The sequence below is a fragment of the Podarcis filfolensis genome (genome assembly GCF_964270895.1).
Source record: "Podarcis filfolensis genome assembly, chromosome: 6".
Taxonomy (NCBI): domain Eukaryota; kingdom Metazoa; phylum Chordata; class Lepidosauria; order Squamata; family Lacertidae; genus Podarcis; species Podarcis filfolensis.
This window is the reverse complement of record NC_139609.1, coordinates 69,272,573-69,287,733: the sequence shown is the minus strand read 5'-3', so window position 1 is coordinate 69,287,733 and position 15,161 is coordinate 69,272,573. Positions and strand designations below refer to the sequence as shown.

The window sequence follows — 15,161 nt, the reverse complement described above, 5'->3', positions numbered from 1 at the left end:
ACACCTCAGTACTGTAAGAAAAAAGCACTAAGACACATTTCATAGGTCACCTTTTAAACACAACAAACCACAATGTGTTAAGTTTTGCATAGTGTACATTAAGAGTAAAAAAAGGGTAAAGGTACCCCTGGCCGTTAGGTCCAGTCACGGACGACTCTGGGGTTGCGCGCTCATCTCGCTCTATAGGCCGAGGGAACCAGTGTTTGTCCGCAGACAGCTTCCGGGTCATGTGGCCAGCATGACTAAGCCGCTTCTGGAGAACCAGAGCAGCGGATGGGAACGCCGTTTACCTTCCCGCCGGAGCAGTACCTATTTATCTACTTGCACATTGACGTGCTTTCGAACTGCTAGGTGGGTAGGAGCTGGGACTGAACAACAGGAGCTCACCCCGTCATGGGGATTCGAACCGCCAACCTTCTGATCGGCAAGCCCTAAGGCTCTGTGGTTTAGACCACAGTGCCAGCCACGTCCCACATTAAGAGTAGGGGGCCTTTTTTTCAGCCAAGGTCTACATTCCCTTAGGCAATCTGTTGAGGGCATCCTCAACATCCATGCATTAGATCATGGGTTCTCCAGTGTTGTTAACGGTCTTTTTGCCTGTCAAAACAAGTTGAATAAGCAGGGCCTAATGGTCCAAGAGAATGCATTGAAGACCCTAATGGTGCAACTGCACAGAAACATAATTTCTAAATAACCTTCTGTTTGTTTGTTTGTTTATGGCTAACATCACAACCTTCCTAAGACCCCAGGACCACCTACAGGTACAAATACAAAAATTTAAATCATGGTATATATTTTCTATATAATAATATTGTATTAATTTGTTAATTCAAAATAGAACTCTGAAACACACTGATCATACAGAATCGTGTGCAAAAAAGCAAGCTTTCAGCTGGTGCCTAAATCTATACAATGTTAGCACCGACTGAACATCCAGAAGGAGCGCATTCCTCAAGCAAGGCACTGCTGCTATTGTAGCCACATTTTTAAAAATCTGCACACAAAGACGTTTCCAGCTCATTTTGCCTTTACAACACAGCAACCACATTTCCAAGGTTTCTCCATCACAATGAGGTCTAGAAACACTTTGTTTCCAAAAGAGGGTCGGGCCTTCACAGGATTCCAGCACAGAACCTGCAAGTCAGCCATACGTTTCCCAAACGAGGCTTATAGCCCGTAAAAGGAGTGTTCGGTTCTTTGAAAATCTCTGCCTCAAAAACCACACCCACACAGGCACTGTTACTATAACATTAGTGTTACAGACCAAAAGCACAAGATAGAACTGTTCAATTTGGGGGTGCCTGCTTATTCCTTAGAAGACATGTATATAGACTTGTGGTGTTAAGACTGGCCCGTTGCCCTCCCTTCCCTTTCACAGGCTCTTCTCTTCCTTCAAACTGCTTCCACGTGGCTGTAGTTGCTACTTAAGTTGAAAAATCAGTGGACCTAAAATCGCCTGCCTACAAACAAATACATTTTCTCCTGTGATTTAAATTAATTGAACTATCTTCCATTAAAACTGTAAGAAGGTGCGCTAAAGGTCAAAACAACAAATGCACAGCCCAACTATCTACATGCCTGTTGCTGTGGCTGCACAAAGACTGACAGGGCAAACTCCCACCTTTGCAGTAACTACTAGAAACATTAGACCTAGTACTAGCCATCTTATATCATCCATCTGCAATTGCCCAGGGGCTCTTAAGATCTAGCATTAAGAGAACTATGTCCCCTTCCCGATGCACCAGTGCAGGATAGAGATAGCCTTTATCAAGAGGAAAAATGAGACAGGCGCCTCAGATAAAAGAGAGGGAGACAGATATCATCGCCACCGGGAATTTTCTCATGTGCAAGCTCCAATGAAATAAATAGGAACTGCACGGGAGCGTTACTGCGCTATTGCACAACTCCTGTTCATTGCACAGGAAGTAGCTGCAGAGAAGCCATTCCTGACGGATTGTATCCTGTGGTAAACACATAAGAAGAGCCTGCTGGAAAGGCTAGTAGACCATGTAGTCCAGTAGCCTTGTTCTCATAGTGGCCAGATGCCTAAGGGAAGCTCACAAGCAGGAACTGAGCACAAAAGCACTCTCCTCTCCTGCAGTTTTCAGGTGCTAGAACTCAGAAGCAGACTGCCTCTGACAGCAGAGGAAAACCTACATGATCATCAGCATTTGGATTTTCTGCCCCAGGCACCACTGTGTCTTGGGCTTGCTCTGGTTGAGTCCTTGCTGGGCACCAGGAACTATGTGGCCAGTGTCTACAGAAATAGACCAGGCCATTAAAGAAAACTTCAGAGAATTCTTTGTTTCTACGCAATTCCCCTGAATATACAACAAAACAAGTTCACTTTCCTTAGGAACACAAGCCCTATATTCTCTTATCATACATAAACACACACATAAAGCAACTCTTAATTTAGAGGATTTAAAAATAAAGCCTATACCCTAAGGTTCAAACTAAAACAGCTGCCACCATTACCCACACAAAGCCTCTCCCCTCCAACACTGACACAACACTTGTTTCACAAGTACGATGCTTTCTAGTGCTAGAGCTTGGCTGTGAGTAGGGATATTATTACTACAGTGGTACCTCGCTTTACATACGCTTCAGGTCACAGACTCCGCTAACCCAGAAATAGTACCTCGGGTTAAGAACTTTGCTTCAGGATGAGAACAGAAATCATGCTCCGACGGCGCGGCGACACCGGGAGGCCCCATTAGCTAAAGTGGTGCTTCAGGTTTAGAACAGTTTCAGGTTAAGAACGGACCTCCGGAACGAATTAAGTACTTAACCCGAGGTACCGCTGTATTATTATTATTATTATTATCATTATTATTAAACTGCCTTCATCCAAAGATCACAGGGAAGTTTACAATACTAAAAGGGCAATTTACAAAATACATTAAAAAATACAGAAATGGTCTAACAACAATGAAATAATAGCAGTATTAAGAACACACAAGAGAGAAATTGTATTAGAGCTCTTAAAGCTCTTCCTTAAAATATACAATGCGCAGGTGGGGGAATGCTAAGAGAATGAGAATAACTATTAAGGGTTAATTGACTTTCAGTTGTGTTATAATGCTTTTTCTCTGTAGATTTAAACCCACTGGCATTTAGGGCTATCTAGGGCTGACAAAGTCGTATAGAAATCCTACTAAGGCTAAACATGAAATTTCAGTAAAGTTTACATTGCAGTCAGCATCCTTGGGAACTTGGCCAATTGTTACATATTTTGCAAGCGTTTAAGGCATGGGCGACTGCTGACTTGCACACCATTTTCAGCCCCAGAAGGGGGCAGAACAGGGCAGGGTGGGCTTATGCGTGCCCCACCAACACATAGTATGACCCGAAACGCAACACCTGTGCAAATGGGGAGTTGCCTGTATTGGAATTTGCTACTCAAACATTTTGTGAAGAGTTTGATGCTCTTGAGGTATAAAAAAGTTCAGTGCTGTGATGCCCTTGAAAGATGCCCAGCTGTGCTAATCTATAGGCTAAAGGAGTCAAGAGAAAGGGAAATCTATGGCAGGCCAGTCTGAAGGCTACGGGGGATTATCAGATGACGACCTCTTTTTTTCCTCAAAAATAGTTGCAGACCACTGAGTGTAAACTGTCAGATAGATACTTAATAATTACATATATTCATGTAAGAGGATAGGGGTTTATTCTCCTCACCAGTATGCCCCATTTGCTTTAAAAAGCAGAGCTCCCCACCCCAGTTTATACACAACAGAGGCAGACCCAAGTTTCAGCAAATACTGCCATCACATGTAGTTTGTGTCTCAGAGGTCATACAAGGCACAGATGCCTCAAGCTTATGGTTTCTGCAGCTGTTTTTAAAAAGAAGTTCACATTCTCAAGCAACCTTCCTGACAAAAAAGAGAACTGGCCAAAGAAAATAAATTTGCTTTGCATAATCCACCTGTACATCTTTACAATGCCTCTGAAGACATAAAGGGAAAATACTGTCAGAAATATTATTGGCATACCTTTTGACAAATCAAAATTATTAAAAACTAACAATACTGAAGCAGGAAACTCAGGTCTTTGTTATAAAAGTAAAGCAACTTGTAGCATGTAAAGGTTTGCGTTTTTGGTTATGCATGGAATGAGACAAACCATGAGTCTAGGTTTGGAAAGAACGCTAAACCAAAGAAAGGCTTAGTTCTAGGCTAAGGAGAAAAGGAGGAGCTGAGCGGTAGCTATTTTCCTGTGAGTATCCACATGATAGTGCAATTGCTAAATCAGCTAGAGAACTAGTACGGCCTAGAGCAAAAAAGGCAGCCTTTTAATAAATGGCTTACACCAGAGTCAGACTTCATTTATCACATTTGTATTCCATCCCTCCTCCTAACAGCTCAGGGTACATGGCGTTATCTCATTCTTTCCTAATATCAGCCCTGAGAGGAAGTCTGGGACTGGCCCAAGGCCACCAACTTAGTGGTCAAGGAAGAATATGAAATCAGATTCAAGTCTATTCTTCCATCCAGCATACGACTTGGGCTCTTCAGTCAGTACAGTGTGATCTGGGAAAGAGCTAGTCATCATCATCAGCTACGTGCAGCAAGAATGCCTAATAACAGGAGAGAGAGAAATAAAATTTGCGGAATACAGATGAGAGAGGAAACTGTTCCTAACACAAACATTCAATGACCATTGTCACAGTACTTTCCAGGTAGTATTCTGGTCCACAGCATGATGAAATAGAGTACAGTGGTACCTCTGGTTACAAACTTAATTCATTCCAGAGGTCCATTCTTAACCTGAAACCTTTCTTAACCTGAGGAACCACTTTCGCTAATGGGGCCTCCCGCTGCCACTGCCACGCGATTTATGTTCTCATCCTGGGGCAAAGTTCTTAACCCGAGGTACTACTTCCGGGTTACCGGAGTATGTAAACCGAAGTGTTTGTAACCCAAGGTGTTTGTAACCCGAGGTGCCACTGTACAGCTGAACCCCACGAAACCATGCAAAGCTTAGTTGCACATTGCATGATGGGAAAACAAAAACACATTGATGCCACACTAGTTAATTTTTACCACAAAGCCCTAAAAGCAGTCAGTCACATTCTTCAGCACCTTTTAAAATGCGACTTTCATCTTACATGAAAGTATTTTCTTGAACCACACACTTCTATAGTATCTGGCTTGATTATTTTAGTTTAATGTTTACTAGTGTATCATTTTTGTGTATGGCACCTAAAGTACTTTTGACAGATGGTTGGGATGTAAATTATGAAAATAAACAAATACGGGGGAACTTGCAAGCCGTACATATTCATCTGTTCTTGCTGTGCATAGATGCACTGGAAAGCCACAACTGAATGGTGCCTCTTAGGGCATGTACACCAAATGTGCATCTACAGACATCACACACACCTAACGTATGGTTTTCCTCCTTTTCCCCATATACTTAGCACTCACATGACTGAGAATGTGTGTTTTTATGTGTCTGTTTCAGTCAATAGCCAGCAGAGAATAAATGTATATGAAGTGTCTGAATACTCTAAAATGCTATTATTATGATTATGCTAGTACTATGATATGTGAAGGAGGACTATCACCTTTGAAGTGGCTCTTAGAAAGCAACTATTGGTGATTTTCTTTTGCTTTGATACAAATAGTTGAAGAAGAAATAACACACATTTCAGGATGTTTGAATGTAAACAAGAGAAACACTAAATCAACCTCACCCTCTTAGTTTTGATTTTCTGAAACACATTTTTATTGTTTTTAGACATCAGCAATTCATGTGTGCACCAGTGCTGAGATTTATAGTATAATACTATGCATCTTTACTCAAAATTCAACTATGTTTAATAGGGCCCTAGTAACTGTTCATAGGATGGGCAGATCACATCACAAACCAGTACCTGTCTATATCATTTTAATAAATTTATTGCTCTCTGTTCCACTAAAATAAGTTCACAAAGCAGCAAATTTCACATACAGAAAAAATGTAAATAGAAGCTATCCGTAACAATTGAAATACAAATGAAACTGAAAAGACAAAAACAAATTGAATCAGGATAATCACTTAATAGCCAGGAAAAATCTTTCTATAGCAACGTTGTCCCAGGCCTGGCAGCAGAATGAAAGCAAAGAAGCGGTTTGATAGATATTTCTCAGAAGAGAATTCCAGAAGATAGTAGCCAATTATTAGTCCTAGTCAGAGCAGATGGGCATGACTAATTCAGGTCCTTTAATTTTAACAGGTCTACTCTGAGTACAACTCAGTAGAACCCAAAGACTGAGTACAGTACAGAAGAGTGCCTTTTCAGTTGACCTAGCCAATGAACCCACAGTACTTCTGTTCCAAGCCTCTTTGATTGGTCCAATGGGAAGAAATTCTTCCTGTGCATTTCTATATAAGCCAAAAAGCCCTTCCAATAGGTAATACATCTACTACAACGAAGGTTATTATTTATATACCACCCATCTGCCCCAGCCACTCTGGGCAGCTCCCAACAAAATATTAAAAACATCAAATGAACATAGTACAGTGGTACCTTGGGTTAAGTATTTAATTCGTTCCGGAGGTCTGTTCTTAACCTGAAACTGTTCTTAACCTGAAACACCACTTTAGCTAATGGGGCCTCCTGCTGCTGCCGTGCCACCACTGCACGATTTCTATTCTCATCCTGAAGCAAAGTTCTTAACCCGATGTACTATTTCTGGGTTAGTGGAGTCTGTAACCTGAAGCATATGTAACCCGAGGTACCACTGTATGCATGTGCATTCAACTGCCTCCCTAAAGGTATCCGCGTCACCCAGGAAATGGCAGCCGCAGTCTGGAAAGGTCCCTTCCTGGCTGACATGGAAAAGCTGTTTTCAACAAAGCCCAGTGACGGAAGCACGCAGCTGTGATGAGGCAGCATAGGGTGTTGAAATTTTGAGCCCAGGGCAACTGCTCCTGTGCCCCCACCCCCACGCTACACCATTGGCCTGAATTCTAAAGGGAGACCTCGCAGAACCAGGTGGTAAAATGTTTCCTGCATGATATTGGTGGCAGGGAGGAAAGTGACTATGTTTGAATTTTTCTCAAAGAAGCTACCAAACCATCCAGCTCATCACTGAGGCCCATCCTAACCACCAGGAGCTCTCCAAAATCATAGAATCGTAGAGTTGGAAGGGACCCCAAGGATCATCAACTCCAACCCCCTGCAATGCAGGAATATGCAGCTGTCCCATAGGGGGATCGAACCTGCAATCTTGGCATTATCTGCACTATACTGTGACAACTGAGCAATCCATGGTCCCAGACAATTTTTTTTTATTTTTTTTTGCTTAGTGGGGAAGAATTCAAACATGTTATCTTCCTACTTGTAGCTTGAGTAATACCGCCCAGGAAAAGAATTACCACTTGATATTTACTGGTGTGACTAGCATACCCAAAAACCAGTGCATCTTTATTTTTTTGCTGTACTGAATGCTCTGCTTCCTTTACTCCTTTACACACGTAAAGGTAAGGGTAAAGGTAAAGGGACCCCTGACCATTAGCTCCAATCGTGACCGACTCTGGGGTTGCGGCGCTCATCCCGCTTTACTGGCCGAGGGAGCCGGCATACAGCTTCCGGGTCATGTAGCCAGCATGACTAAGCTGCTTCTGGCGAACCAGAGCAGCGCACAGAAACACCATTTACCTTCCCGCCGGAGCGGTACCTATTTATCTACTTGCACTCTGACATGCTTTCAAACTGCTAGGTTGGCAGGAGCAGGGACCGAGCAACGGGAGCTCACCCCATCGCGGGGATTCGAACTGCCAACCTTCTGATCGGCAAGTCCTAGGCTCTGTGGTTTAACCCACAAGTACCTGGCACCTGGCACCATTTTTGCTGCTGCTTCTCCTTCAGATAAGTTTTTTTGCTTGATAATTATTTTCTCCCAAGCATACATTATGTTAATTTGACGAAACATTTATTTGGCGCCTTATTTTTTTAAAAAAAATATAAATCTTTTTTTTTAAAAAAACACCCTTTGAACTGCTCTTGAACGGATTACGGGATAACTCTGCAATTGACATGACTGTCACAAAGGTGAGCCAATCAGCAGTCTCCACAGCCAGATTATCATAGAAAGAGAAAGAATTGGTTGTTCCCACCTGAGGAATGCTAACTTACACACACACACACACACACACACACACACACACACACACAAAAGCAATTGTGGATGCACAGCTTATGCAGCTTTCAACAAGAGATTTCAAACTATCCTGACAAAATCTCCTGTTACCTACAAAAGCTCAAGCCTATTTCCATATCTGCCTCTTTGAATGAAAGTTTACTGCCTCTAATCTCCTCCATCATTTTATTAATGATTTCTCTTCTTGCATTTGACTCTCCTTTCTACCACCAAGTTTTGCAAATGCTAAAGAAAATGCAGAGATGCAGAATTGTAATGATACCAGCTTCATTAGCAAAGATTCATGAATTTTAGTTTTTAGTTTGTAAATTGGTTTTTTGTGTGGATTCCAGTTTAATTAATTAAACTGGAAGCCACACAAAACACAAATTTACAAAATAAAAACTAAAATTCATGTATCTTTGCTAATGAAGGATGAGTATGAAAGTAGTTTTACTTTCCAAGGAAAATGTTCAGCAGGTGGGATGATGGACAAATACAAATAAATTAAGTTTTGTAGCAAAGTCTCAGAGCCCCGTGCTTTCAAGACATCAGAGAGGAAACATCCCAAAGAGATTTAGTGATTTCATCAAAGGTCCCACCAGGGATTGCAGAGACAATCTCTCACCAGGGAGTACAAGGAACAGGTTGTTCAATTCCTGTTTGGTCCCAAGAGACATGATATCTCAGCCTCTCCGAATACTAAGGTGCAACTTTGAACAATATTACTGAAATTTCTCATTAGGACTGCTCAAAACAACTTAGCAGTACCACTGTTCCGCCTTGGAACTTTATGCAAAATGACAGGATAATACATGTATTATTAAAATATACAGGCAACACCTTTCAGTAAATGACAGCTGTACTTCTACGCCTCACTTACATACTCTGAGTAAACCCAGCTGAACAAAGTGGGACTTATTTCAAAGAAAACAAGAACAGGACAGTCATTTTACTAAAATATGGTGTTCCAAACTAACAGCAGTCGACAAGTACACGCTACTTTTTTAAAAAGAAGAGGGACCTCTTTTTCAAGTTAAGTCAAGAAGCACTGTATCACTGACACAACAATTCTGCACATTTCCCTTGCAGCATCAGGATAATATCCCTGCAATGCTACCAAAGCATTGCAGTAACAAGGACACAATGGAGAAGCAGGCCATGATTCTTCATCCTAAGAACATGTTTTTGGCTCAGCTAAAACCTAGTTCTCACTAGATGTGGTAAATCTGTGTCTGGGCTATAACTGCTTTAGATGGGTGAGGAGCTGCTCATCACTGAATGGTTCATACCACGACCAACAAGATCCCCAGGCATGCACCTCCAGATGGTGGAGACGTCAGGCGCCATCCTGGCACCCAGGCATCTTCACTTGGTTGCAAGTGGTCAAAAGCCAGGTGCAAAATGCGCCTGGCAACTGCCTAATTTCGAACACTGCCAACAACAACCACAAAACCCTTTCTCCACATAGAAAAGCTGATGTCAAAGGGTCTCCCAGTTCTAGCTTTGTCAAGACATGGGTTCACAACCACAGTGAGTAATATGCCTAAGTCTAGGGATCAAACTAATAAATTTGAAGAATCTATGCAGACTAGCAAATACTTACTTACTGTTTTCATTTATTACACATTTATTTCATATTTCCTCCAGGGAGCTCAGAGCAGCATACATTCCCCACATTTCATCTTTACAACCATGGTGCAATGTAGCCAAAGCTGGGAGGCTGTGACTGATCCAGTCCATCAATCACATTGACACTAGACTGGCTCTCAGAACATCTAACCCTGCTGTCAAGAGTAGCATTGCAAATATCAAATGCCTCACCAGTCTCAGACGTTCCCAACTTTATTTAAAGTTTCGAGCAATTATCATAAAGGCAAGTCAATACTGAGAAAATGCTTGGTATATTATAAAAAATGGTTTCACCAGCCAGCAACAACGTATGATTTATCCCCCCCCCTTTTTTTTTTACATTCTGTTTGGGAGTGTGTGGGTTTCCCTTTGACTTCTTATAGCATTTAGACCGAGAAGCTTATTGATCAATACGAAGAAATCCATTCCGATTACCAGTAAAAAGTCATTGGTACAAGACATAAAGAATTCCCCAAAGAAGTGATCAAAATGATGAGGATTAAGGCTGCGTAATGAGACTACAAGTTCACAGGGAGACAGCGACAACAGAGTGAATGAGAAGTGACTCTAATGTGACTTGCCATGCCTCTTCTATTGCGACTACCACTGCAAAGTCACAAAAGATCTGTGTCTGCTCTGCACACAGCAAAAGAGAAGGAACGGATCAGCTGGCAGCAACGATAGTTGCCGCTTTTACAGCACAGAAAGCCTTGCTCATTAATTGCTTTCATTAGCAGATTTCATTTGTGTTTTCTAATCCACTTCAGGGTTAGAAGATGCCCTTGCTTGCCCTAGGTCAAGAAGCTGTGGGTGATGATATTCCAGATTTGAAATTAATGAGTTGTTTTGCTGGTTGCAGTGTTAGGAGACTGGCAATGAATTGACATTTTGCTACAATAGTGGGGGAAGTACAAAAATATCATCAAAATCACAGCTTGTATAGTATCAGTCTAACAAATGCCAGTATACCACAGCAGAGATGCTTCTTATCTGCGGTGTTTCTTACCACGTACTGGTAGCAGATCAGGCCTATAACCATTCTTTAGTATGTAAACTTCATACTCCATGTGGAATCCCAGGTTATTGGAAAACACTTCTCTCAATGATAAGTCCCATTTCAGTATGCATCACCCTGTACTACACGTACACTTTTTAAGTCACTAGTCCACAGGGACAGTGTACACAGTTTGCAGGTTCCAAGTCTCCCCCTCCAAGACAGACACACAAACACACAGCCATGCAGGCTTGCTGTGTACCATTTTTGTAAACTCTGGAATGCTTACCGAACACGTCTCATAGCTCAAAACATACAGCGCTGAGGCGGTCACAAAATCAAACAAGATGGGGAGTTGCTCTTTCACCCTGGGAATTAGGGCCTCCCGATTTGCTTTTTAATCTGCAAATATTTACAAGCCCTCTACAAAACATCACTACCTCCCGGCGGCATAATTCGGAAGGTGGCAACACGGACGCAAAACAATGAAAGGAGGAGTAGAGAGGGGATGGATTGAGTTTCCAACTCTCCTTCGATGCTAATCTCTCCCTAGCCCCGGAATTGCACCAAACTTGGTCATGGTTGCAGGAATGCACATGACTCATGGCCGTATTGTGGATGGATCTGCAAAAGAGGCAGGTGGGCTGGACTGTGCGTTGTGTGTGTGCGCGCGTTTCTGTGCGTGAGCGCCTCGGAGGGAGGGCTGGGGGGGGCGAGAGAAAGCAAACTGCAGTGCGTGGGACTCGACCCAAGGGGAGTCGCAGCTGGGGTTGGACGGCGCATCCTCCCGATCGCCACCCATGCAAAACAGTGGGCAGGCGCAGAGAACTTCTGGGGGTGAGAGGGTCAGCGGCGGCAGCCCCAGCCATAGCCCACAGCCTGCCTGCACACAGGGAGAGAGGGAGGAGCTGCAGATCATCTTCCCTCCCTCCCCCATCCCCCGCTCGCTCTCCTCCCCGAGCCTTGCGCTTTAAGGGGGAAGGTTTGCGCTGCAAGGGGAACCTGCGGGGCATCCCTGCTCGGCTCCACATGGGCATCCTCTCCCTCCTTGCAACTCTGCGCAAGGGCACCATCACACGCAGCACCCCGTCCCCCGGCGCCCAGCTCTGCTTCCCAAGGACAGAGCCTCGCCAACGCCATGACAGTGTCTGAGAGGAGAAACTAAGCGCTTGGCAAGACCCCCCCCCCCGCCCGCCCGCCGGCCGAGCCCGGGCCGCCTGACCAGCCGCCGGCTCCTTGGCCCCTGCCGCCTGCCCTGCCCGGCGAGCGCAGAGTTCATTCATAGCCTGGCCCCGGGCCGCCTTGCGCACCCCGCGCACCCCTCACTCGCGCACGGCGCGCCAATAAAAAGTTCAGAGCCCAACTTACCTAAAATGGCTCCTGCAGCAGCCAAAATACAAACAGCTATTATTTGGTGAAGTTTAGCCCAGACACCCTGCAAGGACAGCCTAGCCTGGCCCCGGCACGCCCCCGCGCTGCAGCCACTGGCCACCCGCAGCCCCCCGGCGCCTGCCATTGGAGAGGCGGCCCGTCAGCCAAGCGCAGCCCGCTCCAAGCTTGGCTGCAGCGCGCTTATTGCTAGCTCCATTGTGCTCCTATTTGCATTGATGTGATCGCTGCCGGGATTGGCTGTGGCGAGGACGGAGCATTCCCCCCCCCCCGCACCCTCCCCGCAATTCCTTTTGCCTCCCGGATCTGCAGCCCCGGTCGTTCTCTGCCCTGCCTCCCGCCCCCTTCCAGCTCTCCAGCTCGGTTGCCCAACGCAACTGTAGCTGCAACTTTCCAAAGGCTAGCAGAGGAGAGAAGGATTTCGCCCCCCACTCCCGTATCCTCCAATCAAGGGGTTTTTTACTTACTTCAGCCAGCATTAAAAGCGGAGGAGAAGAAGGGAGGGGAGGAGAAGCGGGGGAGAACCTCTCCCCCTTTGCATTCCACGTCTTTGCTCGCTTTTCATGTCCCGGATGTGAGATTTCCTGCATTTAAAGCACAGTGTCTGGAGGTGGAATGTGCAACCTCCGAGCAGGACGATGCAGGTCTTTTTTTGTCGCGTGTGGGAAGGAGAAATGGGCATAATACTGGGGGAGGGGACGGATGCCAACTTTCCTTAAGAGATGTGGGGTAGCGCCAATCTAGACGAGCTATTCCTTGGAGTAGCTTTCCTCTCCTCCCCCTCAAAAAAAAATCTGTTGAGTAATGGCTGCAGTGGGAGTTAATCAAACACATTCTGAAGACCTTTCTTTTGCTAACTGGTTTTAATGTTATTTTATTGGTTCCAGGCTAATGTGCGCAGTTGATACGCCGGTTGAATGGTGCACCTATGGAACATTCCTGGAAAAGAAACATTGAAATAAGACCTCTTGCCTTCTGCCAGTTATGTTATTTTTTCCCCCCATATGTAGGCTGGTGAGTAGGGTGTTACTCTTTGGAAAATATGAACAAGCTGATACAGCATGAGCAGAGTAGATCCTTGCCAAACATCTGTACGCCGATTCAGTCATGGAATTACTTTACAATGTGCCTAGTGCCCAAATTCACCCACATTTACCACAGGGACAGCTCAGTGCAGCTTTGTTGTGGCATAGCAGAAGTGGATGGACTTAGCAGACGAGGGGCATGGCACAAAGCAGTCACACCAAGTGCTTCCCCATATGCTAAACTTGGTGGTAGGGCCCAAGTTTTGTATGAACTAAGTTTCTGGTTCAATTTCCGATACTTGCTTAAGGTGCTGCTGCCTATTTTTAATGACCCAGCTGTAGAAGGAATGGTTTGCTGCAGTTCTGATAGAGATACAGCAAATGTATAGCCTATATAGATGAACATATATGGCTCACCAGGCCCAGCATCCCGTTCTCACAATGGCCAACCAGATACCTGTCGGAAGCCCACAAGCATGACCTGAACGCAACAACATCCTACCAGTATTCAAAGCTGCTTTGCTAGAATAGATGGTCAGAAGCTGACTCACCAAAAGTATGCAGATGAGGAGAATGGTCAATCAGGGACACAATACTGTAATGTGATTCCCCTTCCTATCTTATATGGACAAGTCGCCTTAAACCACCAATATTCCAAAATCTCTCCTTTTGGAGAGATGCATTATTTTGAGGCTCAAAGGAATGGGTAAGATGTGAGGTGTTTAGACAAGTTGTAAAAAGACAGTGAAGGGTTCAATATAAGAATTTGCCTTACACCAAGTCAGAACATTGGTCCATCTAGATCAGTATATTCTACACTGACTGGAAGTGGCTCCTCAGGGTTTTGGACAGTTTTTTTCACTCTGACTGAAGATGCCGGGGACTGAACCAGGGAGCTGTATGCAAAGCAGTTTCCCTGCTACTAAGCTAGAAGCCCTTCCCCAATACCATATGTTACACAGTATGCCTATGGATACACACCGAAAAATGATGTTCTAGGTGAGAAGTTGATTTCTTGCTGCAAAATTAAATACAAATTATTATTATTATTTTTTAAGACCATGTAAGACCTCCAACTGGAGTACCACTACCAGCTGGGAATAGAACATCCTAGACTAGCATTCATACCCATGCTAACTAGGGAGTTGCCCACTTAGCTGGTCAAGCTGGTCCTTCTGCACAGATCCGTTCAACCAACATTCTGAATATGTCCATTTGGTCATATAAATCAGTCCTCAATCAAATTAAGAATAGACCAAAGTACCAAACAAAGCTGCAATTTTTCCAAAGTCACGGAAGCATGCTGTTACCCACATGGGAAATAAATACGTCTGCTACACTGATAGAAATTGTAGTAAGGAAATCTCAAAATACTAAAGTTTGCAAACATTTGACAAAAATGTTTTAATTCCGTGTTAGAAGTTAAGTTTTCTAGTTTACATCTTCAGACTTCCGTTTTCTCAGTTACTTCTATGAGGGAAGCTGAGGATTTGGTATATTGCAATAGATTCCTTTTTCCTCCATTTACAGCTGTTGTCATCAAGAAGGTACACTGCACTACTTATTTCTAAACACATTCTGTTCTGTACTTCCATTTGCCTGCTATAGTTCTTCTAAATCCATCTTCATATTATCACACTTATTTCCTTTACTTTCTCAGAGCTCTTGTTCTGGACAGATTTACCAAGCATGTCATCTTCCTTATTTCTCCAGACATTGTACTCAAATTTCCGAAATAAATGATGAACTGAGTTACAAAATACTTTGTCCTGCAGTTGTTCTCATCTAATTCCTTCCTTCACTATCTCCTACACATTCATTTTATAATATGAATTTTACTGATTTTTTTTTTAACATATGGCACCTTGCATCCTTTATCAGTTGCAATGCACAATCATACCTGGGTTCAAATAAGGAGAGTTTCTTTTTTTTTTTTGAAATAATTTTTATTAATTTACATCAAGAACAATAAGCAAATTAGTTCACATCATTTGT

The 15,161-nt window shown here is 43.7% G+C and overlaps 1 protein-coding gene and 1 long non-coding RNA gene across 7 annotated transcripts in view; one reads left to right on the top strand and one right to left on the bottom strand.

Annotated features, from left to right (window-relative positions):
* CHD6 (chromodomain helicase DNA binding protein 6) overlaps positions 1–12,687 on the bottom strand; it is a 104,002-nt gene extending 91,315 nt beyond the window's left edge. For 3 of the 6 annotated variants that reach the window (XM_083617664.1, XM_083617665.1, XM_083617661.1), the window contains exon 1: positions 12,121–12,226. The gene's annotated coding sequence lies outside the window, so the exon portion shown is untranslated. Of the gene's footprint in view, positions 1–11,041; positions 11,331–12,120; positions 12,227–12,608 lie in introns of those variants that run through there. The other 3 variants (XM_083617666.1, XM_083617662.1, XM_083617663.1) reach the window with 2 other exon arrangements.
* On the top strand, positions 12,656–14,912 carry LOC310764252. The gene is made up of 3 exons (XR_014549096.1): positions 12,656–12,785; positions 13,029–13,155; positions 14,829–14,912. It is a non-coding gene; the product is annotated as an uncharacterized lncRNA (long non-coding RNA).
* Positions 14,913–15,161: the final 249 nt, after the last annotated feature.